The sequence below is a fragment of the Phyllobates terribilis genome, unplaced genomic scaffold (genome assembly GCF_046119375.1).
Source record: "Phyllobates terribilis strain yellow unplaced genomic scaffold, ASM4611937v1 Scaffold_12__6_contigs__length_324123572, whole genome shotgun sequence".
NCBI lineage: Eukaryota > Metazoa > Chordata > Amphibia > Anura > Dendrobatidae > Phyllobates > Phyllobates terribilis.
Genome location: NW_027362772.1, coordinates 87,653,856 through 87,675,543, shown reverse-complemented (window position 1 = coordinate 87,675,543; position 21,688 = coordinate 87,653,856).

Sequence of the window (21,688 nt, the reverse complement as noted above, 5' to 3'; positions counted from 1 at the left end):
CTCTCGCTCTGTCTCGCGCGTGCTCTCTCTCGCTCTGTCTCGCGCGCGCTCTCTCTCGCTCTGTCTCGCGCGCGCTCTCTCTCGCTCTGTCTCGCGCGCGCTCTCTCTCGCTCTGTCTCGCGCGCGCTCTCTCTCGCTCTGTCTCGCGCGTGCTCTCTCTCGCTCTGTCTCGCGCGCGCGCTCTCTCTCGCTCTGTCTCGCGCGCTCTCTCTCTCGCTCTGTCTCGCGCGCTCGCTCTCGCTCTGTCTCGCGCGCTCTCTCTCTCTCGCTCTGTCTCGCACGCTCTCTCTCTCTCGCTCTGTCTCGGCGCTCTCTCTCTCTAGCTCTGTCTCGCGCGCGCGCGCTTTCTCTCTCTCTCGCTCTGTCTCGCGCTCTCTCTCTCTCTCGCTCTCTCTCGCGCTCTCTCTCTCGCTCTGTCTCGCGCTGTCTCTCTCTCTCTCGCTCTGTCTCGCGCTCTCTCTCTCGCTCTGTCTCGCGCGCTCTCTCTCGCTCTGTCTCGCGCTCTCTCTGTCTCTCTCTGTCTCGCGCGCGCTCTCTCTCTGTCTCGCTCTGTCTCGCGCTCTCTCTGTCTCTCTCTGTCTCGCGCTCTCTCTCTGTCTCGCGCTCTCTCTCTGTCTCGCGCTCTCTCTGTCTCGCGCTCTCTCTCTGTCTCGCGCTCTTTCTCTGTCTCGTGCTCTCTCTCTGTCTCTCTCTGTTTCGTGCTCTCTCTGTCTCGCTCTGTCTCGCGCTCTCTCTCTCTCGCTCTGTCTCGCGCTCTCTCTCTCTCTGTCTCGCGCGTGCTCTCTCTCTGTCTCACGCGTGCTCTCTCTCTCTCTCGCTGGCGCGCGCTCTCTCTCTCGCTCTGTCTCGCGCTCGCGCTCTGTCTCGCGCTCGCGCTCTCTCTCGCGCGCTCGCTCTCTCTCACTCTGTCTCGCGCGCGCTCTCTCTCTCTCGCTCTGTCTCGCGCGCTCTCTCTCTCTCGCTCTGTCTCGCGCGCGCTCTCTCTCTCTCGCTCTGTCTCGCGCGCGCTCTCTCTCTCTTGCTCTGTCTCGCGCGCGCTCTCTCTCTCTTGCTCTGTCTCGCGCGCGCTCTCTCTCTCTTGCTCTGTCTCGCGCGCGCTCTCTCTCTCTCGCTCTGTCTCGCGCGCGCTCTCTCTCTCTCGCTCTGTCTCGCGCGCGCTCTCTCTCTCTCGCTCTGTCTCGCGCGCGCTCTCTCTCGCTCTGTCTCGCGCGCGCTCTCTCTCTCTCGCTCTGTCTCGCGCGCGCTCTCTCTCTCTCGCTCTGTCTCGCGCGCGCTCTCTCTCGCTCTGTCTCGCGCTCTCTCTCTCGCTCTGTCTCGCGCGCTCGCTCTCTCTCGCTCTGTCTCTCGCGCGCGCTCTCTCGCTCTGTCTCGCGCGCGCGTTCTCTCTTGCTCTGTCTCGCGCGCGCGTTCTCTCTTGCTCTGTCTCGCGCGCGCTCTCTCTCTCGCTCTGTCTCGCGCGCGCTCTCTCTCTCTCGCTCTGTCTCGCGCGCGCTCTCTCTCTCTCGCTCTGTCTCGCGCGCGCTCTCTCTCTCGCTCTGTCTCGCGCGCGCTCTCTCTCTCTCGCTCTGTCTCGCGCGCGCTCTCTCTCTCTCGCTCTGTCTCGCGCGTGCTCTCTCTCGCTCTGTCTCGCGCGCGCTCTCTCTCGCTCTGTCTCGCGCGCGCTCTCTCTCGCTCTGTCTCGCGCGCGCTCTCTCTCGCTCTGTCTCGCGCGCGCTCTCTCTCGCTCTGTCTCGCGCGCGCTCTCTCTCGCTCTGTCTCGCGCGCGCTCTCTCTCGCTCTGTCTCGCGCGTGCTCTCTCTCGCTCTGTCTCGCGCGCGCTCTCTCTCGCTCTGTCTCGCGCGCGCTCTCTCTCGCTCTGTCTCGCGCGCGCTCTCTCTCGCTCTGTCTCGCGCGCGCTCTCTCTCGCTCTGTCTCGCGCGTGCTCTCTCTCGCTCTGTCTCGCGCGCGCGCTCTCTCTCGCTCTGTCTCGCGCGCTCTCTCTCTCGCTCTGTCTCGCGCGCTCGCTCTCGCTCTGTCTCGCGCGCTCTCTCTCTCTCGCTCTGTCTCGCACGCTCTCTCTCTCTCGCTCTGTCTCGGCGCTCTCTCTCTCTAGCTCTGTCTCGCGCGCGCGCGCTTTCTCTCTCTCTCGCTCTGTCTCGCGCTCTCTCTCTCTCTCGCTCTCTCTCGCGCTCTCTCTCTCGCTCTGTCTCGCGCTGTCTCTCTCTCTCTCGCTCTGTCTCGCGCTCTCTCTCTCGCTCTGTCTCGCGCGCTCTCTCTCGCTCTGTCTCGCGCTCTCTCTGTCTCTCTCTGTCTCGCGCGCGCTCTCTCTCTGTCTCGCTCTGTCTCGCGCTCTCTCTGTCTCTCTCTGTCTCGCGCTCTCTCTCTGTCTCGCGCTCTCTCTCTGTCTCGCGCTCTCTCTGTCTCGCGCTCTCTCTCTCTGTCTCGCGCTCTTTCTCTGTCTCGTGCTCTCTCTCTGTCTCTCTCTGTTTCGTGCTCTCTCTGTCTCGCTCTGTCTCGCGCTCTCTCTCTCTCGCTCTGTCTCGCGCTCTCTCTCTCTCTGTCTCGCGCGTGCTCTCTCTCTGTCTCACGCGTGCTCTCTCTCTCTCTCGCTGGCGCGCGCTCTCTCTCTCGCTCTGTCTCGCGCTCGCGCTCTGTCTCGCGCTCGCGCTCTCTCTCGCGCGCTCGCTCTCTCTCACTCTGTCTCGCGCGCGCTCTCTCTCTCTCGCTCTGTCTCGCGCGCTCTCTCTCTCTCGCTCTGTCTCGCGCGCGCTCTCTCTCTCTCGCTCTGTCTCGCGCGCGCTCTCTCTCTCTCGCTCTATCTCGCGCGCGCTCTCTCTCTCTTGCTCTGTCTCGCGCGCGCTCTCTCTCTCTTGCTCTGTCTCGCGCGCGCTCTCTCTCTCTCGCTCTGTCTCGCGCGCGCTCTCTCTCTCTCGCTCTGTCTCGCGCGCGCTCTCTCTCTCTCGCTCTGTCTCGCGCGCGCTCTCTCTCGCTCTGTCTCGCGCGCGCTCTCTCTCTCTCGCTCTGTCTCGCGCGCGCTCTCTCTCTCTCGCTCTGTCTCGCGCGCGCTCTCTCTCGCTCTGTCTCGCGCTCTCTCTCTCGCTCTGTCTCGCGCGCTCGCTCTCTCTCGCTCTGTCTCTCGCGCGCGCTCTCTCGCTCTGTCTCGCGCGCGCGTTCTCTCTTGCTCTGTCTCGCGCGCGCGTTCTCTCTTGCTCTGTCTCGCGCGCGCTCTCTCTCTCGCTCTGTCTCGCGCGCGCTCTCTCTCTCTCGCTCTGTCTCGCGCGCGCTCTCTCTCTCTCGCTCTGTCTCGCGCGCGCTCTCTCTCTCGCTCTGTCTCGCGCGCGCTCTCTCTCTCTCGCTCTGTCTCGCGCGCGCTCTCTCTCTCTCGCTCTGTCTCGCGCACGCTCTCTCGCTCTGTCTCGCGCGCGCTCTCTCTCTCTCGCTCTGTCTCGCGCGCGCTCTCTCTCTCGCTCTGTCTCGCGCGCGCTCTCTCTCTCTCGCTCTGTCTCGCGCGCGCTCTCTCTCTCTCGCTCTGTCTCGCGCGCGCTCTCTCTCTCTCGCTCTGTCTCGCGCGCGCTCTCTCTCTCTCGCTCTGTCTCGCGCGCGCTCTCTCTCTCGCTCTGTCTCGCGCGCGCTCTCTCTCTCGCTCTGTCTCGCGCGCGCGTTCTCTCTCGCTCTGTCTCGCGCGCGCGCGCTCTCTCTTGCTCTGCCTCTCGCGCGCGCTCTTTCTTGCTCTGTCTCGCGCGCGCGCTCTCTCTGGCTCTGTCTCGCGCGCGCGCTCTCTCTCGCTCTGTCTCTCTCGCGCGCTCTCTCTCGCTCTGTCTCTCTCGCGCGCTCTCTCTCGCTCTGTCTCTCTCGCGCGCTCTCTCTCGCTCTGTCTCGCGCGCGCGCTCTCTCTCGCTCTCTCTCTTGCGCGCGCGCTCTCTCTCTCTTGCGCGCGCTCTCTCTCTGTCTCGCGCGCTCTCTCTCTGTCTCGCGCGCTCTCTCTCTCGCTCTGTCTCTCGCGCGCGCTCTCTCTCTCTCGCTCTGTCTCGCGCTCTCTCTCTCGCTCTGTCTCGCGCTCTCTCTCTCTGTCTCGCGCGCGCTCTCTCTCTCTGTCTCGCGCTCTCTCTCTGTCTCGCGCTCTCTCTCTGTCTCGCGCTCTCTCTCTGTCTCGCGCTCTCTCTCTGTCTCGCGCTCTCTCTCTGTCTCGCGCTCTTTCTCTGTCTCGCGCTCTCTCTCTGTCTCGCTCTGTTTCGCGCTCTCTCTGTCTCGCTCTGTCTCGCGCTCTCTCTGTCTTGCTCTGTCTCGCGCTCTCTCTCTGTCTCGCGCTCTCTCTCTCTCGCTCTGTCTCGCGCTCTCTCTGTCTCGCGCGTGCTCTCTCTCTGTCTCGCGCGTGCTCTCTCTCTCTCTCGCTGGCGCGCGCTCTCTCTCTCTCTCGCTCTGTCTCGCGCTCGTGCTCTCTCTCGCTCTTGCTCGCGCGCTCGCGCTCTCTCTCTGTCTCGCGCGCGCTCTCTCTCTCCGTCTCGCGCGTGCTCTCTCTCTGTCTCGCGCGCGCTCTCTCTCTCTATCTCGCGCTCTCTCTCTCTGTCTCGCGCGCGCGATCTCTGTCTCTCGCGCGCTCTCTCTGTCTCGCGCGCGCTCTCCCTGTCTCGTGCGCTCGCTCTCTCTGTCTCGTGCGCGCTCTCTCTCTCTGTCTCGCGCGCTCTCTCTCTCTGTCTCGCGCGCGCTCTCTCTCTGTCTCGCGCGCTCTCTCTCTCTCTCTGTCTCGCGCGCGCTCTCTCTCTCTGTCTCGCGCGCGCTCTCTCTCTCTCTCTGTCTCGCGCGCTCTCTCTCTCTCTCTCTGTCTCGCTCGCGCTCTCTCTCTCTGTCTCGAGCGCGCTCTCTCTGTCTCGCGTGCTCTCTCTCTGTCTCGCGCTCTGAGTGTCTCTCGCGCTCTGTGTGTCTCTCGCGCTCTGTGTGTCTCTCGCGCTCTGTGTGTCTCTCGCGCTCTGTGTGTCTCTCTGTCTCGCGCGCGCTCTCTCTCTCTCTCTGGCGCGCGCTCTCTCTCTGGCGCGCTCTCTCTCTCTCTGTCTCTCGCGCGCGCTCTCTCTCTGTCTCGCGCGCGCTCTCTCTCTGTCTCTCGCGCGCTCTGTCTCGCGCGCGCGCTCTCTCTGTCTCACGCGCGCTCTCTCTGTCTCGCGCGCGCTCTCCCTGTCTCGTGCGCGCGCTCTCTGTCTCGTGCGCGCTCTCTCTCTGTCTCGCGCGCGCTCTCTCTGTCTCGCGCGCGCTCTCTCTCTCTGTCTCGCGCGCGCGCTCTCTCTCTCTGTCTCGCGCGCGCTCTCTCTCTCTGTCTCGCACGCGCTCTCTCTCTCTGTCTCGCTCGCGCTCTCTCTCTCTCTGTCTCGAGCGCGCTCTCTCTGTCTCGCGTGCTCTCTCTCTGTCTCGCGCTCTGTGTGTCTCTCGCGCTCTGTGTGTCTCTCGCGCTCTGTGTGTCTCTCGCGCTCTGTGTGTCTCTCTGTCTCGCGCGCTCTCTCTCTCTCTCTCTGGCGCGCGCTCTCTCTCTCTCTGGCGCGCGCTCTCTCTCTGTCTCGCGCGCGCTCTCTCTCTCTGTCTCGCGCGCGCGCTCTCTCTCTCTGTCTCGCGCGCTCTCTCTGTCTCACGCGCGCGCTCTCTCTCTGTCTCGCGCGCGCGCTCTCTCGCTCTGTCTCGCGCGCGCTCTCTCTCTCGCTCTGTCTCGCGCGCGCTCTCTCTCTCGCTCTGTCTCGCGCGCGCTCTCTCTCTCGCTCTGTCTCGCGCGCGCTCTCTCGCTCTGTCTCGCGCGCTCTCTCTCTCGCTCTGTCTCGCGCGCGCTCTCTCTCTCGCTCTGTCTCGCGCGCGCTCTCTCTCGCTCTGTCTCTCGCGCGCTCTCTCGCTCTGTCTCTCGCGCTCTCTCTCTCGCTCTGTCTCGCGCGCGCTCTCTCTCTCTGTCTCGCGCGCGCTCTCTCTCTCTGTCTCGCGCGCGCTCTCTCTCGCTCTGTCTCGCACGCGCTCTCTCGCGCGCGCTCTCTCTCGCTCTGTCTCGCGCGCGCTCTCTCTCGCTCTGTCTCTCGCGCGCGCTCTCTCGCTCTGTCTCGCGCGCGTTCTCTCTTGCTCTGTCTCTCGCGCGCGCTCTCTCTTGCTCTGTCTCGCGCGCTCTCTCTTGCTCTGTCTCGCGCGCTCTCTTGCTCTGTCTCGCGCGCGCTCTCTTTCGCTCTGTCTCGCGCGCGCGCGCTCTCTCTCGCTCTGTCTCGTGCGCGCGCTCTCTCTCGCTCTGTCTCTCGCGCTCTCTCTCGCGCTCTCTCTCGCGCGCGCGCTCTCTCTCTCTGTCTCGCGCGCGCTCTCTCTCTGTCTCGCGCGCTCTCTCTCTCTGTCTCGCGCGCGCTCTCTCTCTCTTGCGCTCTCTCTCTCTGTCTCGCGCGCGCTCTCTCTCTCGCTCTGTCTCGCGCTCTCTCTCTCTGTCTCGCGCGCGCTCTCTCTCTCTGTCTCGCGCGCGCTCTCTCTCTGTCTCGCGCTCTCTCTCTCTGTCTCGCGCGCTCTCTCTCTGTCTCGCGCGCGCGCTCTCTCTCTGTCTCGCGCGCGCTCTCTCTGTCTCGCGCGCTCGCGCTCTCTCTCTGTCTCTCGCGCGCTCTCTCTCTGTCTCGCGCGCGCTCTCTCTGTCTCGCGCACGCTCTCTCTCTCTCTGTCTCGTGCGCACGCTCTCTCTCTCTCTGTCTCGCGCGCACGCTCTCTCTCTGTCTCGCGCGCGCTCTCTCTGTCTCGCGCGCTCTCTCTCTCTGTCTCGCGCGCGCTCTCTCTCTCGCTCTGTCTCGCGCGCGCTCTCTCTCTCGCTCTGTCTCGCGCGCGCTCTCGTTCTGTCTCGCGCGCGCTCTCTCTCTCTGTCTCGCGCGCGCTCTCTCTCTCTGTCTCGCGTGCGCTCTCTCTCTCGCTCTGTCTCGCGTGCGCTCTCTCTCTCGCTCTGTCTCGCGCGCGCTCTCTCTCTCGCTGTCTCGCGCGCGCTCTCTCTCTCGCTCTGTCTCGCGCGCGCTCTCTCTCTCGCTCTGTGTCGCGCGCGCTCTCTCTCTCGCTCTGTCTCGCGCGCTCTCTCTCTCGCTCTGTCTCGCGCGCGCTCTCTCTCTCGCTCTGTCTCGCGCGCGCTCTCTCTCTCGCTCTGTCTCGCTCTCTCGCTCTCTCTCGCGCGCTCTCTCTCTCGCTCTGTCTCGCGCGCGCTCTCTCTCGCTCTGTCTCGCGCGCGCTCTCTCTCGCTCTGTCTCGCGCGCGCTCTCTCTCGCTCTGTCTCGCGCGCGCTCTCTCTCGCTCTGTCTCGCGCGCGCTCTCTCTCGCTCTGTCTCGCGCGTGCTCTCTCTCGCTCTGTCTCGCGCGCGCTCTCTCTCGCTCTGTCTCGCGCGCTCTCTCTCTCGCTCTGTCTCGCACGCTCGCTCTCGCTCTGTCTCGCGCGCTCTCTCTCTCTCGCTCTGTCTCGCGCGCTCTCTCTCTCTCGCTCTGTCTCGGCGCTCTCTCTCTCTAGCTCTGTCTCGCGCGCGCGCGCTTTCTCTCTCTCTCGCTCTGTCTCGCGCTCTCTCTCTCTCTCGCTCTCTCTCGCGCTCTCTCTCTCGCTCTGTCTCGCGCTGTCTCTCTCTCTCTCGCTCTGTCTCGCGCTCTCTCTCTCGCTCTGTCTCGCGCGCTCTCTCTCGCTCTGTCTCGCGCTCTCTCTCTCGCTCTGTCTCGCGCGCTCTCTCTCGCTCTGTCTCGCGCTCTCTCTGTCTCTCTCTGTCTCGCGCGCGCTCTCTCTCTGTCTCTCGCGCGCTCTCTCTCTGTCTCGCTCTGTCTCGCGCTCTCTCTGTCTCTCTCTGTCTCGCGCTCTCTCTCTGTCTCGCGCTCTCTCTCTGTCTCGCGCTCTCTCTGTCTCGCGCTCTCTCTCTGTCTCGCGCTCTCTCTCTGTCTCGCGCTCTTTCTCTGTCTCGTGCTCTCTCTCTGTCTCTCTCTGTTTCGTGCTCTCTCTGTCTCGCTCTGTCTCGCGCTCTCTCTCTCTCGCTCTGTCTCGCGCTCTCTCTCTCTGTCTCGCGCGTGCTCTCTCTCTGTCTCACGCGTGCTCTCTCTCTCTCTCGCTGGCGCGCGCTCTCTCTCTCGCTCTGTCTCGCGCTCGCGCTCTCTCTCGCTCTGTCTCGCGCGCTCGCTCTCTCTCGCTTTGTCTCGCGCGCGCTCTCTCTCTCTCGCTCTGTCTCGCGCGCGCTCTCTCTCTCTCGCTCTGTCTCGCGCGCGCTCTCTCTCTCTCGCTCTGTCTCGCGCGCGCTCTCTCTCTCTCGCTCTGTCTCGCGCGCGCTCTCTCTCTCTCGCTCTGTCTCGCGCGCGCTCTCTCTCTCTCTCGCTCTGTCTCGCGCTCTCTCTCTCGCTCTGTCTCGCGCGCTCGTCTCTCTCGCTCTGTCTCCGCTCTCTCTCGCTCTGTCTCTCGCGCGCGCTCTCTCTCGCTCTGTCTCGCGCGCGCGTTCTCTCTTGCTCTGTCTCGCGCGCGCGTTCTCTCTTGCTCTGTCTCGCGCGCGCTCTCTCTCTCGCTCTGTCTCGCGCGCGCTCTCTCTCTCTCGCTCTGTCTCGCGCGCGCTCTCTCTCTCTCGCTCTGTCTCGCGCGCGCTCTCTCTCTCGCTCTGTCTCGCGCGCGCTCTCTCTCTCTCGCTCTGTCTCGCGCGCGCTCTCTCTCTCTCGCTCTGTCTCGCGCGCGCTCTCTCTCTCGCTCTGTCTCGCGCGCGCTCTCTCTCTCTCGCTCTGTCTCGCGCGCGCTCTCTCTCTCTCGCTCTGTCTCGCGCGCGCTCTCTCTCTCTCGCTCTGTCTCGCGCGCGCTCTCTCTCTCTCGCTCTGTCTCGCGCGCGCTCTCTCTCTCTCGCTCTGTCTCGCGCGCGCTCTCTCTCTCTCGCTCTGTCTCGCGCGCGCTCTCTCTCTCTCGCTCTGTCTCGCGCGCGCTCTCTCTCTCTCGTTCTGTCTCGCGCGCGCTCTCTCTCTCGCTCTGTCTCGCGCGCGCTCTCTCTCTCGCTCTGTCTCGCGCGCGCTCTCTCGCTCTGTCTCGCGCGCGCGTTCTCTCTTGCTCTGTCTCGCGCGCGCGCGCTCTCTCTTGCTCTGTCTCGCGCGCGCTCTCTCGCTCTGTCTCGCGCGCGCGCTCTCTCTCGCTCTGTCTCTCGCGCGCGCTCTCTCTCGCTCTGTCTCGCGCGCGCGCTCTCTCTCTCTCGCGCGCGCGCTCTCTCTCTGTCTCGCGCGCTCTCTCTCTGTCTCGCGCGCTCTCTCTCTCGTTCTGTCTCTCGCGCGCGCTCTCTCTCTCTCGCTCTGTCTCGCGCTCTCTCTCTCGCTCTGTGTCGCGCTCTCTCTCTCTGTCTCGCGCGCGCTCTCTCTCTCTGTCTCGCGCGCGCTCTCTCTCTCTGTCTCGCGCGCGCTCTCTCTCTGTTTCGCGCGCTCTCTCTCTCTCTGTCTCGCGCTCTCTCTCTGTCTCGCGCTCTCTCTCTGTCTCGCGCTCTCTCTCTGTCTCGCGCTCTCTCTCTGTCTCACGCTCTTTCTCTGTCTCGCGCTCTCTCTCTGTCTCGCTCTGTTTCGCGCTCTCTCTGTCTCGCTCTGTCTCGCGCTCTCTCTGTCTTGCTCTGTCTCGTGCTCTCTCTCTGTCTCGCGCTCTCTCTCTCTCTCTGTCTCGCGCGTGCTCTCTCTCTGTCTCGCGCGTGCTCTCTCTCTCTCTCGCTGGCGCGCGCTCTCTCTCTCGCTCTGTCTCGCGCTCGTGCTCTCTCTCGCTCTGTCTCGCGCGCTCGCTCTCTCTCGCTCTGTCTCGCGCGCGCTCTCTCTCTCTCGCTCTGTCTCGCGCGCGCTCTCTCTCTCGCTCTGTCTCGCGCGCGCTCTCTCTCTCTCGCTCTGTCTCGCGCGCGCTCTCTCTCTCTCGCTCTGTCTCGCGCGCGCTCTCTCTCTCTCGCTCTGTCTCGCGCGCGCTCTCTCTCTCTCGCTCTGTCTCGCGCTCTCTCTCTCTGTCTCGCGCTCTCTCTCTCTGTCTCGCGCGTGCTCTCTCTCTGTCTCGCGCGTGCTCTCTCTCTCTCTCGCTGGCGCGCGCTCTCTCTCTCTCGCTCTGTCTCGCGCTCGCGCTCTCTCTCGCTCTGTCTCGCGCGCTCGCTCTCTCTCGCTCTGTCTCGCGCGCGCTCTCTCTCTCTCGCTCTGTCTCGCGCGCGCTCTCTCTCTCTCGCTCTGTCTCGCGCGCGCTCTCTCTCTCGCTCTGTCTCGCGCGCGCTCTCTCTCTCTCGCTCTCTCTCTGTCTCGCGCTCTCTCTCTGTCTCGCGCTCTCTCTCTGTCTCGCGCTCTCTCTCTGTCTCGCGCTCTTTCTCTGTCTCGCGCTCTCTCTCTGTCTCGCTCTGTTTCGCGCTCTCTCTGTCTCGCTCTGTCTCGCGCTCTCTCTGTCTTGCTCTGTCTCGCGCTCTCTCTCTGTCTCGCGCTCTCTCTCTCTCGCTCTGTCTCGCGCTCTCTCTCTCTCGCTCTGTCTCGCGCTCTCTCTCTCTGTCTCGCGCGTGCTCTCTCTCTGTCTCGCGCGTGCTCTCTCTCTCTCTCGCTGGCGCGTGCTCTCTCTCTCTCGCTCTGTCTCGCGCTCGCGCTCTCTCTCGCTCTGTCTCGCGCGCTCGCTCTCTCTCGCTCTGTCTCGCGTGCGCTCTCTCTCTCTCGCTCTGTCTCGCGCGCGCTCTCTCTCTCTCGCTCTGTCTCGCGCGCGCTCTCTCTCTCTCGCTCTGTCTCGCGCGCGCTCTCTCTCTCTCGCTCTGTCTCGCGCGCGCTCTCTCTCTCTCGCTCTGTCTCGCACGCGCTCTCTCTCTCTCGCTCTGTCTCGCGCTCTCTCTCTCTCTCGCTCTGTCTCGCGCGCTCGCTCTCTCTCGCTCTGTCTCTCGCGCGCGCTCTCTCGCTCTGTCTCGCGCGCGCGTTCTCTCTTGCTCTGTCTCGCGCGCGCATTCTCTCTTGCTCTGTCTCGCGCGCGCTCTCTCTCTCGCTCTGTCTCGCGCGCGCTCTCTCTCTCTCGCTCTGTCTCGCGCGCGCTCTCTCTCTCTCTCTCTCGCTCTGTCTCGCTCTCTCTCTCTCGCTCTGTCTCGCTCTCTCTCTCTCGGTCTCGCGCGCGCGCTCTCTCTCTCTCTCGGTCTTGCGCGCGCTCTCTCTCTCTCTCGCTCTGTCTCGCTCTCTCTCTCTCGCTCTGTCTCGCTCTCTCTCTCTCTGTCTCGCGCGCGCTCTCTCTCTCTGTCTCGCGCGCGCTCTCTCTCTCTGTCTCGCGCGCGCTCTCTCTCTCGCTCTGTCTCGCGCGCGCTCTCTCTCTCTCTGTCTCGCGCGCGCTCTCTCTCTCGCTCTGTCTCGCGCGCGCTCTCTCTCGCTCTGTCTCGCACGCGCTCTCTCTCTCTCGCTCTGTCTCGCACGCGCTCTCTCTCTCTCGCTCTGTCTCGCGCGCGCTCTCTCTCTCTCTCGCTCTGTCTCGCGCGCTCTCTCTCTCTCTCGCTCTGTCTCGCGCGCGCTCGCTCTGTCTCGCGCGCGCTCTCTCTCTCGCTCTGTCTCGCGCGCGCTCTCTCTCTCGCTCTGTCTCGCGCGCGCTCTCTCTCTCGCTCTGTCTCGCGCGCGCTCTCTCTCTCTCTGTCTCGCGCGCGCTCTCTCTCTCTCGCTCTGTCTCGCACGCGCTCTCTCTCTCTCGCTCTGTCTCGCGCTCTCTCTCTCTCTCGCTCTGTCTCGCGCGCTCGCTCTCTCTCGCTCTGTCTCTCGCGCGCGCTCTCTCGCTCTGTCTCGCGCGTGCGTTCTCTCTTGCTCTGTCTCGCGCGCGCGTTCTCTCTTGCTCTGTCTCGCGCGCGCTCTCTCTCTCGCTCTGTCTCGCGCGCGCGCTCTCTCTCTCGCTCTGTCTCGCGCGCGCTCTCTCTCTCTCGCTCTGTCTCGCGCGCGCTCTCTCTCTCTCGCTCTGTCTCGCGCGCGCTCGCTCTGTCTCGCGCGCGCTCTCTCTCTCGCTCTGTCTCGCGCGCTCTCTCTCTCGCTCTGTCTCGCGCGCGCTCTCTCTCTCTCTGTCTCGCGCGCGCTCTCTCTCTCTCGCTCTGTCTCGCGCGCTCTCTCTCTCTCGCGCGCGCTCTCTCTCTCTCGCGCGCGCTCTCTCTCTCGCTCTGTCTCGCGCGCGCTCTCTCTCTCTCACTCTGTCTCGCGCGCGCTCTCTCTCTCTCGCTCTGTCTCGCGCGCGCTCTCTCTCTCTCGCTCTGTCTCGCGCGCTCTCTCTCTCTCGCTCTGTCTCGCGCGCGCTCTCTCGCTCTGTCTCGCGCGCGCGTTCTCTCTTGCTCTGTCTCGCGCGCGCGTTCTCTCTTGCTCTGTCTCTCTCGCGCGCTCTCTCTTGCTCTGTCTCGCGCGCGCGCTCTCTGCTCTGTCTCGCGAGCGCGCTCTCTCTGGCTCTGTCTCGCGCGCGCTCTCTCTCGCTCTGTCTCGCGCGCGCGCGCTCTCTCTCGCTCTGTCTCGCGTGCGCGCTCTCTCTCTCTCTTGCGCGCGCTCTCTCTCTGTCTCGCGCGCTCTCTCTCTGTCTCGCGCGCTCTCTCTCTCGCTCTGTCTCTCGCGCGTGCTCTCTCTCTCTCGCTCTGTCTCGCGCTCTCTCTCTCGCTCTGTCTCGCGCTCTCTCTCTCTGTCTCGCGCGCGCTCTCTCTCTCTGTCTCGCGCGCGCTCTCTCTCTGTCTCGCGCGCTCTCTCTCTCTCTGTCTCGCGCGCTCTCTCTCTCTCTGTCTCGCGCGCGCTCTCTCTCTCTGTCTCGCGCGCGCTCTCTCTCTGTCTCGCGCGCTCTCTCTCTCTCTGTCTCGCGCTCTCTCTCTGTCTCGCGCTCTCTCTCTGTCTCGCGCTCTCTCTCTGTCTCGCGCTCTCTCTCTGTCTCGCGCTCTCTCTCTGTCTCGCGCTCTCTCTCTGTCTCGCGCTCTCTCTCTGTCTCGCGCTCTTTCTCTGTCTCTCGCTCTCTCTCTGTCTCGCTCTGTTTCGCTCTCTCTCTGTCTCGCTCTGTTTCGCGCTCTCTCTGTCTCGCTCTGTCTCGCGCTCTCTCTGTCTTGCTCTGTCTCGCGCTCTCTCTCTGTCTCGCGCTCTCTCTCTCTCGCTCTGTCTCGCGTCTCTCTCTCGCGCGTGCTCTCTCTCTGTCTCGCGCGTGCTCTCTCTCTCTCTCGCTGGCGCGCGCTCTCTCTCTCTCTCGCTCTGTCTCGCGCTCGTGCTCTCTCTCGCTCTGTCTCGCGCGCTCGCTCTCTCTCGCTCTGTCTCGCGCGCGCTCTCTCTCTCTCGCTCTGTCTCGCGCGCGCTCTCTCTCTCTCGCTCTGTCTCGCGCGCGCTCTCTCTCTCTCGCTCTGTCTCGCGCGCGCTCTCTCTCTCGCTCTGTCTCGCGCGTGCTCTCTGTCTCGCGCGTGCTCTCTCTCTCTCTCGCTGGCGCGCGCTCTCTCTCTCTCGCTCTGTCTCGCGCGCTCGCTCTCTCTCGCTCTGTCTCGCGCGCGCTCTCTCTCTCTCGCTCTGTCTCGCGCGCTCTCTCTCTCTTGCTCTATCTCGCGCGCGCTCTCTCTCTCTCGCTCTGTCTCGCGCGCGCGCTCTCTCTCTCTCTCGCTCTGTCTCGCGCGCGCTCTCTCTCTCTCGCTCTGTCTCGCGCGCGCTCTCTCTCTCTCGCTCTGTCTCGCGCGCGCTCTCTCTCTCTCGCTCTGTCTCGCGCGCGCTCTCTCGCTCTGTCTCTCTTGCTCTGTCTCGCACGCGTTCTCTCTTGCTCTGTCTCTCGCGCGCGCTCTCTCTTGCTCTGTCTCGCGCGCGCGCTCTCTCTTGCTCTGTCTCGCGCGCGCGCTCTCTCTGTCTTGCGCGCGCGCTCTCTCTCGCGCGCTCTCTCTCGCTCTGTCTCGCGCGCGCTCTCTCTCTCTCTTGCGCGCGCTCTCTCTCTGTCTCGCGCGCTCTCTCTCTCTGTCTCGCGCGCTCTCTCTCTCGCGCGCGCTCTCTCTCTCTGTCTCGCGCGCGCTCTCTCTCTGTCTCGCGCGCTCTCTCTCTCTCTGTCTCGCGCGCTCTCTCTCTCTCTGTCTCGCGCGCGCTCTCTCTCTCTGTCTCGCGTGCGCTCTCTCTCTCTTGCGCTCTCTCTCTCTCTGTCTCGCGCGCGCGCTCTCTCTCTCTCGCTCTGTCTCGCGCGCGCTCTCTCTCTCTCGCTCTGTCTCGCGCGCGCTCTCTCTCTCTCGCTCTGTCTCGCGCGCGCTCTCTCGCTCTGTCTCTCTTGCTCTGTCTCGCGCGCGCGCTCTCTCTTGCTCTGTCTCGCGCGCGCGCTCTCTCTGTCTCGCGCGCGCGCTCTCTCTCGCTCTGTCTCGCGCGCGCGCTCTCTCTCGCTCTGTCTCGCGCGCGCGCTCTCTCTCTCTCTTGCGCGCGCTCTCTCTCTGTCTCGCGCGCTCTCTCTCTGTCTCGCGCGCTCTCTCTCTCTCTTGCGCTCTCTCTCTCTGTCTCGCGCGCGCGCTCTCTCTCTCTCTCGCTCTGTCTCGCGCTCTCTCTCTCGCTCTGTCTCACTCTCTCTCTCGCGCGCGCTCTCTCTCTCTGTCTCGCGCGCTCTCTCTCTCTCTGTCTCGCACGCTCTCTCTCTCTCTGTCTCGCGCGCGCTCTCTCTCTCTGTCTCGCGTGCGCTCTCTCTCTCTTGCGCTCTCTCTCTCTCTGTCTCGCGCGCACGCTCTCTCTCTCTCTCGCTCTGTCTCGCGCTCTCTCTCTCGCTCTGTCTCGCGCTCTCTATCTCGCTCTGTCTCGCGCTCTCTCTCTCTCGCGCGCTCTCTCTCTCTGTCTCGCGCGCGCTCTCTCTCTCTGTCTCGCGCGCGCTCTCTCTCTCTGTCTCGCGCGCGCTCTCTCTGTCTCGCGCACGCGCTCTCTCTGTCTCGCGCGCGCGCGCTCTCTCTCTGTCTCGCGCGCGCTCTCTCTGTCTCGCGCGCGCTCTCTCTGTCTCGCGCGCGCTCTCCCTGTCTCGTGCGCGCGCTCTCTCTGTCTCGCGCGCTCTCTCTCTGTCTCGCGCGCGCTCTCTCTCTCTGTCTCGCGCGCGCGCTCTCTCTCTCTCACGCGCGCTCTCTCTCTCTGTCTCGCGCGCGCTCTCTCTCTCTCTGTCCCGCTCGCGCTCTCTCTCTGTCTCGAGCGCGCTCTGTCTGTCTCGCGTGCTCTCTCTCTGTCTCGCGCTCTGTGTGTCTCTCGCGCTCTGTGTGTCTCTCGCGCTCTGTGTGTCTCTCGCTCTCTGTGTGTCTCTCTGTCTCGCGCGCTCTCTCTCTCTCTCTGGCGCGCGCTCTCTCTCTCTCTGGCGCGCGCTCTCTCTCTCTGTCTCGCGCACGCGCTCTCTCTCTGTCTCGCGCGCGCTCTCTCTCTGTCTCTCGCGCGCGCTCTCTGTCTCGCGCGCACTCTCTCTGTCTCACGCGCGCTCTCTCTGTATCGCGCGCGCTCTCCCTGTCTCGTGCGCGCGCTCTCTCTGTCTCGTGCGCGCTCTCTCTCTGTCTCGCGCGCGCTCTCTCTCTGTCTCGCGCGCTCTCTCTCTCTCTGTCTCGCGCGCTCTCTCTCTCTCTGTCTCGCGCGCGCTCTCTCTCTCTGTCTCGCGTGCGCTCTCTCTCTCTGTCTCGCGTGCGCTCTCTCTCTCTTGCGCTCTCTCTCTCTCTGTCTCGCGCGCGCGCTCTCTCTCTCTCTCGCTCTGTCTCGCGCTCTCTCTCTCGCTCTGTCTCACGCTCTCTATCTCGCTCTGTCTCGCGCTCTCTCTCTCGTGCGCGCTCTCTCTCTCTGTCTCGCGCGCGCTCTCTCTCTCTGTCTCGCGCGCGCTCTCTCTCTGTCTCGCGCGCGCTCTCTCTGTCTCGCGCGCGCTCTCCCTGTCTCGTGCGCGCGCTCTCTCTGTCTCGCGCGTGCTCTCTCTCTCTCTGTCTCGCGCGTGCTCTCTCTCTCTCTGTCTCGCGCGTGCGCTCTCTCTCTCTGTCTCGCGCGCGCTCTCTCTCTCTGTCTCGCGCGCGCTCTCTCTCTGTCTCGCGCGCGCTCTCTCTCTGTCTCGCGCGCGCTCTCTCTGTCTCGCGCGCGCTCTCCCTGTCTCGTGCGCGCGCTCTCTCTGTCTCGCGCGCTCTCTCTCTGTCTCGCGCGCGCTCTCTCTCTCTCTGTCTCGCGCGCGCGCTCTCTCTCTCTCACGCGCGCTCTCTCTCTCTCTCTCTGTCTCGCGCGCGCTCTCTCTCTCTCTGTCCCGCTCGCGCTCTCTCTCTCTGTCTCGAGCGCGCTCTGTCTGTCTCGCGTGTTCTCTCTCTGTCTCGCGCTCTGTGTGTCTCTCGCGCTCTGTGTGTCTCTCGCGCTCTGTGTGTCTCTCTGTCTCGCGCGCTCTCTCTCTCTGGCGCGCGCTCTCTCTCTCTCTGGCGCGCGCTCTCTCTCTCTGTCTCGCGCGCGCGCTCTCTCTCTGTCTCGCGCGCGCTCTCTCTCTGTCTCTCGCGCGCGCTCTCTGTCTCGCGCGCACTCTCTCTGTCTCACGCGCGCTCTCTCTGTATCGCGCGCGCTCTCCCTGTCTCGTGCGCGCGCTCTCTCTGTCTCGTGCGCGCTCTCTCTCTGTCTCGCGCGCGCTCTCTCTCTGTCTCTCGCGCGCGCTCTCTCTCTGTCTCGCGCGCTCTCTCCCGCTCTGTCTCGCGCGCGCGCTCTCTCTCGCTCTGTCTCGCGCTCTCTCTCTCGCTCTGTCTCGCGCTCTCTCTCTCTCGCTCTGTCTCGCGCTTTCTCTCTCTGTCTCGCGCGCGCTCTCTCTCGCTCTGTCTCGTGCGCGCGCTCTCTCTCGCTCTGTCTCTCGCGTGCTCTCTCTCGCTCTGTCTCGCTCGCGCGCTCTCTCTCTCTCTCGCGCTCTCTCTCTCGCTCTGTCTCGCGCTGTCTCTCTCTCTCGCTCTGTCTCGCGCGCGCGCTCTCTCTCTCTCGCTCTGTCTCGCGCTCTCTCTCTCGCTCTGTCTCGCGCTCTCTCTCTCTGTCTCGCGCGCGCGCTCTCTCTCTCTGTCTCGTGCGCGCTCTCTGTCTCGCGTGCTCTCTCTCTCTGTCTCACGCGCTCTCTCTCTCTCTGTCTCGCGCGCGCTCTCTCTCTGTCTCGCGTGCGCTCTCTCTCTCGCGCGCGCTCTCTCTCTCTGTCTCTCGCGCGCGCGCTCTCTCTCTCTCTGTCTCGCGCGCGCGCTCTCTCTCTCGCTCTGTCTCGCGCTCTCTCGCTCTGTCTCGCGCGCGCGCTCTCTCTGTCTCGCGCGCTCGCGCTCTCTCTGTCTCGCGCGCTCGCGCTCTCTCTGTCTCTCGCGCGCTCTCTCTCTGTCTCGCGCACGCTCTCTCTGTCTCGCGCACGCTCTCTCTGTCTCGCGCACGCTCTCTCTCTGTCTCGCGCGCGCTCTCTCTGTCTCGCGCGTGCGCTCTCTCTCTCTGTCTCGCGCGCGCTCTCTCTCTCTGTCTCGCGCGCGCTCTCTCTCTGTCTCGCGCGCGCTCTCTCTCTCTGTCTCGCGCGCGCTCTCTCTCTGTCTCGCGTGCGCTCTCTCTCTCTGTCTCGCGCGCGCTCTCTCTCTCTGTCTCGCGCGCACGCTCTCTCTCTGTCTCGCGCGCTCTCTCTCTCGCGCGCGCGCTCTCTCTGTCTCACGAGCGCGCTCTCTCTCTCTGTCTCGCGCGCGCGCGCTCTCTCTCTCTGTCTCGCGCGCGCTCTCTCTCTCTGTCTCGCGCGCGCGCTCTCTCTCTGTCTCGCGCGCGCGCTCTCTCTCTGTCTCGCGTGCGCGCTCTCTCTCTGTCTCGCGTGCGCGCTCTCTCTCTGTCTCGCGCGCGCTCTCTCTCTGTCTGTCTCGCGCGCACGCTCTCTCTCTCTCGCGCGCGCTCTCCCTGTCTCGTGCGCACGCTCTCTCTGTCTCGCGCGCGCTCTCTCTCTGTCTTGCGCGCGCTCTCTCTCTCTCTGTCTCGCGCGCGCTCTGTCTGTCTCGCGCGCGCTCTCTCTCTCTGTCTCGCGCGCGCTCTCTCTCTCTGTCTCGCGCGCGCTCTCTCTCTCTCGCGCGTGCTCTCTCTGTCTCGCGCTCTCTCTCTCTCTGTCTTGCGCGCGCGCTCTCTCTCTCTGTCTCGCGCGCGCGCTCTCTCTCTGTCTCGCGTGCTCTCTCTCTGTCTCGCGTGCGCTCTCTCTCTGTCTCTCGCGCGCGCTCTCTCTCTGTCTCGCGCGCGCTCTCTCTCTGTCTCGCGCGCGATCTCTCTCTGTCTGTCTCGCGCGCTCTCTCTCTCTGTCTCGCGCGCTCTCTCTCTGTCTCGCGCGCTCTCTCTCTCTGTCTCGCGCGCTCTCTCTCTGTCTCGCGCGCTCTCTCTCTGTCTCGCGCGCTCTCTCTCTGTCTCGCGCGCTCTCTCTCTCTGTCTCGCGCGCTCTCTCTCTCTGTCTCGCGCGCTCTCTCTCTCTGTCTCGCGCGCTCTCTCTCTCTGTCTCGCGCGCTCTCTCTCTCTCTGTCTCGCGCGCGCTCTCTCTCTCTGTCTCGCGCACGCTCTCTCTCGCTCTGTCTCTCGCGTGCTCTCTCTCGCTCTGTCTCGCGCGCGCGCTCTCTCTCTGCGCTCTCTCTCTCGCTCTATCTCGCGCTGTCTCTCTCTCTCTCGCTCTGTCTCGCGCGCGCGCTCTCTCTCTCTCGCTCTGTCTCGCGCTCTCTCTCTCGCTCTGTCTCGCGCTCTCTCTGTCTCGCGCGCGCGCTCTCTCTCTCTGTCTCGTGCGCGCTCTCTGTCTCGCGTGCTCTCTCTCTCTGTCTCGCGCGCTCTCTCTCTCTCTGTCTCGCGCGCGCTCTCTCTCTCTGTCTCGCGTGCGCTCTCTCTCTCTCGCGCGCTCTCTCTCTCTGTCTCTCGCGCGCGCGCTCTCTCTCTCTGTCTCTCTCGCGCGCGCTCTCTCTCTCTCTGTCTCGCGCGCGCGCTCTCTCTCTCGCTCTGTCTCGCGCTCTCTCTCTCGCTCTGTCTCGCGCTCTCTCTCTCGCTCTGTCTCGCGCGCGCGCTCTCTCTGTCTCGCGCGCTCGCGCTCTCTCTGTCTCGCGCGCTCGCGCTCTCGCGCGCCTCTCTCTCTGTCTCTCGCGCGCTCTCTCTGTCTCGCGCACGCTCTCTCTCTGTCTCGCGCGTGCGCTCTCTCTCTCTGTCTCGCGCGCGCTCTCTCTCTGTCTCGCGCGCGCTCTCTCTCTCTGTCTCGCGCGCGCGCTCTCTCTCTCTGTCTCGCGCGCGCTCTCTCTCTGTCTCGCGTGCGCTCTCTCTCTCTGTCTCGCGCGCGCTCTCTCTCTCTGTCTCGCGCGCACGCTCTCTCTCTGTCTCTCGCGCGCGCTCTCTGTCTCGCGCGTGCGCTCTCTGTCTCGCGCGCGCTCTCCCTGTCTCGCGCGCGCTCTCTCTGTCTCGTGCGCGCTCTCTCTCTCTGTCTCGTGCGCGCTCTCTCTCTCTGTCTCGCGCGCGCTCTCTCTCTCTGTCTCGCGCGCTCTCTCTCTCTCCGCGCGCTCTCTCTGTCTCACGAGCGCGCTCTCTCTCTCTGTCTCGCGCGCTCTCTCTCTCTGTCTCGCGCGCGCTCTCTCTCTCTGTCTCGCGCGCGCTCTCTGTCTCGCTCGCGCTCTCTCTCTCTGTCTTGCGCGCGCTCTCTCTCTCTGTCTCGCGCGCGCGCTCTCTCTCTGTCTCGCGTGCGCGCTCTCTCTCTGTCTCGCGCGCGCTCTCTCTCTGTCTCGCGCGCGCTCTCTCTCTGTCTGTCTCGCGTGCACGCTCTCTCTCTCTCCGCGCGCGCTCTCCCTGTCTCGTGCGCGCGCTCTCTCTGTCTCGCGCGCGCTCTCTCTCTGTCTCGCGCGCGCTCTCTCTCTCTCTGTCTCGCGCGCGCTCTGTCTGTCTCGCGCGCGCTCTCTCTCTCTGTCTCGCGCGCTCTCTCTCTCTGTCTCGCGCGCGCTCTCTCTCTCTCTGTCTCGCTCGCGCTCTCTCTCTGTCTTGCGCGCGCGCTCTCTCTCTCTGTCTCGCGCGCGCGCTCTCTCTCTGTCTCGCGTGCGCTCTCTCTCTCTGTCTCTCGCGCGCGCTCTCTCTCTGTCTCGCGCGCGCTCTCTCTCTGTCTCGCGCGCGCTCTCTCTCTGTCTCGCGCGCGATCTCTCTCTGTCTGTCTCGCGCGCGCTCTCTCTGTCTGTCTCGCGCGCTCTCTCTCTCTGTCTCGCGCGCTCTCTCTCTATCTCGCGCGCTCTCTCTCTCTCCTCTGTCTCGCGCGCTCTCTCTCTGTCTCGCGCGCTCTCTTCTCTGTCTCGCGCGCTCTCTCTCTCTGTCTCGCGCGCTCTCTCTCTCTGTCTCGCGCACTCTCTCTCTCTGTCTCGCGCGCTCTCTCTCTCTCTGTCTCGCGCGCTCTCTCTCTCTCGCGCGCGCTCTCTCTCTCTGTCTCGCGCGCGCTCTCTCTGTCTCGCGCGCGCTCTCTCTCTGTCTCGCGCGCGCTCTCTCTGTCTCGCGCGCGCTCTCTCTCTGTCTCGCGCGCGCTCTCTCTGTCTCGCGCGCGCTCTCTCTCTGTCTCGCGCGCGCGCTCTCTCTCTGTCTCGCGCGCTCTCTCTCTCTGTCTCGCGCGCGCTCTCTCTCTCTGTCTCGCTCGCGCTCTCTGTCTTGCGCGTGCTCTCTCTCTCTGTCTCGCGCGCGCGCTCTCTCTCTGTCTCGCGTGCGCGCTCTCTCTCTGTCTCGCGCGCGCTCTCTCTCTGTCTCGCGCGCGCTCTCTCTCTGTCTCGCGCGCGCTCTCTCTCTGTCTGTCTCGCGCGCACGCTCTCTCTCTGTCTTGCGCACGCTCTCCCTGTCTCGTGCGCGCTCTCTGTCTCGCGCGCGCTCTCTCTCTGTCTCGCGCGCGCTCTCTCTCTCTGTCTCGCGCGCGCGCTCTCTGTCTCGCGCGCGCTCTCTCTCTGTCTCGCGCGCTCTCTCTCTCTGTCTCGCGCGCGCTCTCTCTCTCTCTGTCTCGCTCGCGCTCTCTCTCTCTGTCTCGCGCGCGCGCTCTCTCTCTGTCTCGCGTGCTCTCTCTCTGTCTCGCGTGCTCTCTCTCTGTCTCGCGTGCGCTCTCTCTCTGTCTCTCGCGCGCGCTGTCTCTCTGTCTCGCGCGCGCTCTCTCTCTGTCTCGCGCGCGCTCTCTCTCTGTCTGTCTCACGCGCGCTCTCTCTGTCTGTCTCGCGCGCTCTCTCTCTCTGTCTCGCGCGCTCTCTCTCTCTGTCTCGCGCGCTCTCTCTCTCTGTCTCGCGCGCTCTCTCTCTCTGTCTCGCGCGCGCTCTCTCTCTCTGTCTCGCGCGCGCGCTCTCTCTCTGTGTCGCGCGCGCTCTCTCTCTCTGTCTCGCGCGCGCTCTCTGTCTCGCGCGCGCTCTCTCTCTGTCTCGCGCGCTCTCTCTCTCTGTCTCGCGCGCGCTCTCTCTCTCTCTGTCTCGCTCGCGCTCTCTCTCTCTGTCTCGCCGCGCGCTCTCTCTCTGTCTCGCGCGCGCTCTCTCTCTGTCTCGCGTGCTCTCTCTCTGTCTCGCGCGCGCTCTCTCTCTGTCTCTCGCGCGCGCTCTCTCTCTGTCTCGCGCGCTCTCTCTCTGTCTCGCGCGCGCTCTCTCTCTGTCTGTCTCGCGCGCGCTCTCTCTGTCTGTCTCGCGCGCTCTCTCTCTCTGTCTCGCGCGCTCTCTCTCTGTCTCGCGCGCTCTCTCTCTGTCTCGCGCACTCTCTCTCTCTGTCTCGCGCGCTCTCTCTCTGTCTCGCGCGCTCTCTCTCTCTGTCTCGCGCGCTCTCTCTCTCTGTCTCGCGCGCTCTCTCTCTCTGTCTCGCGCGCTCTCTCTCTCTCTGTCTCGCGCGCGCTCTCTCT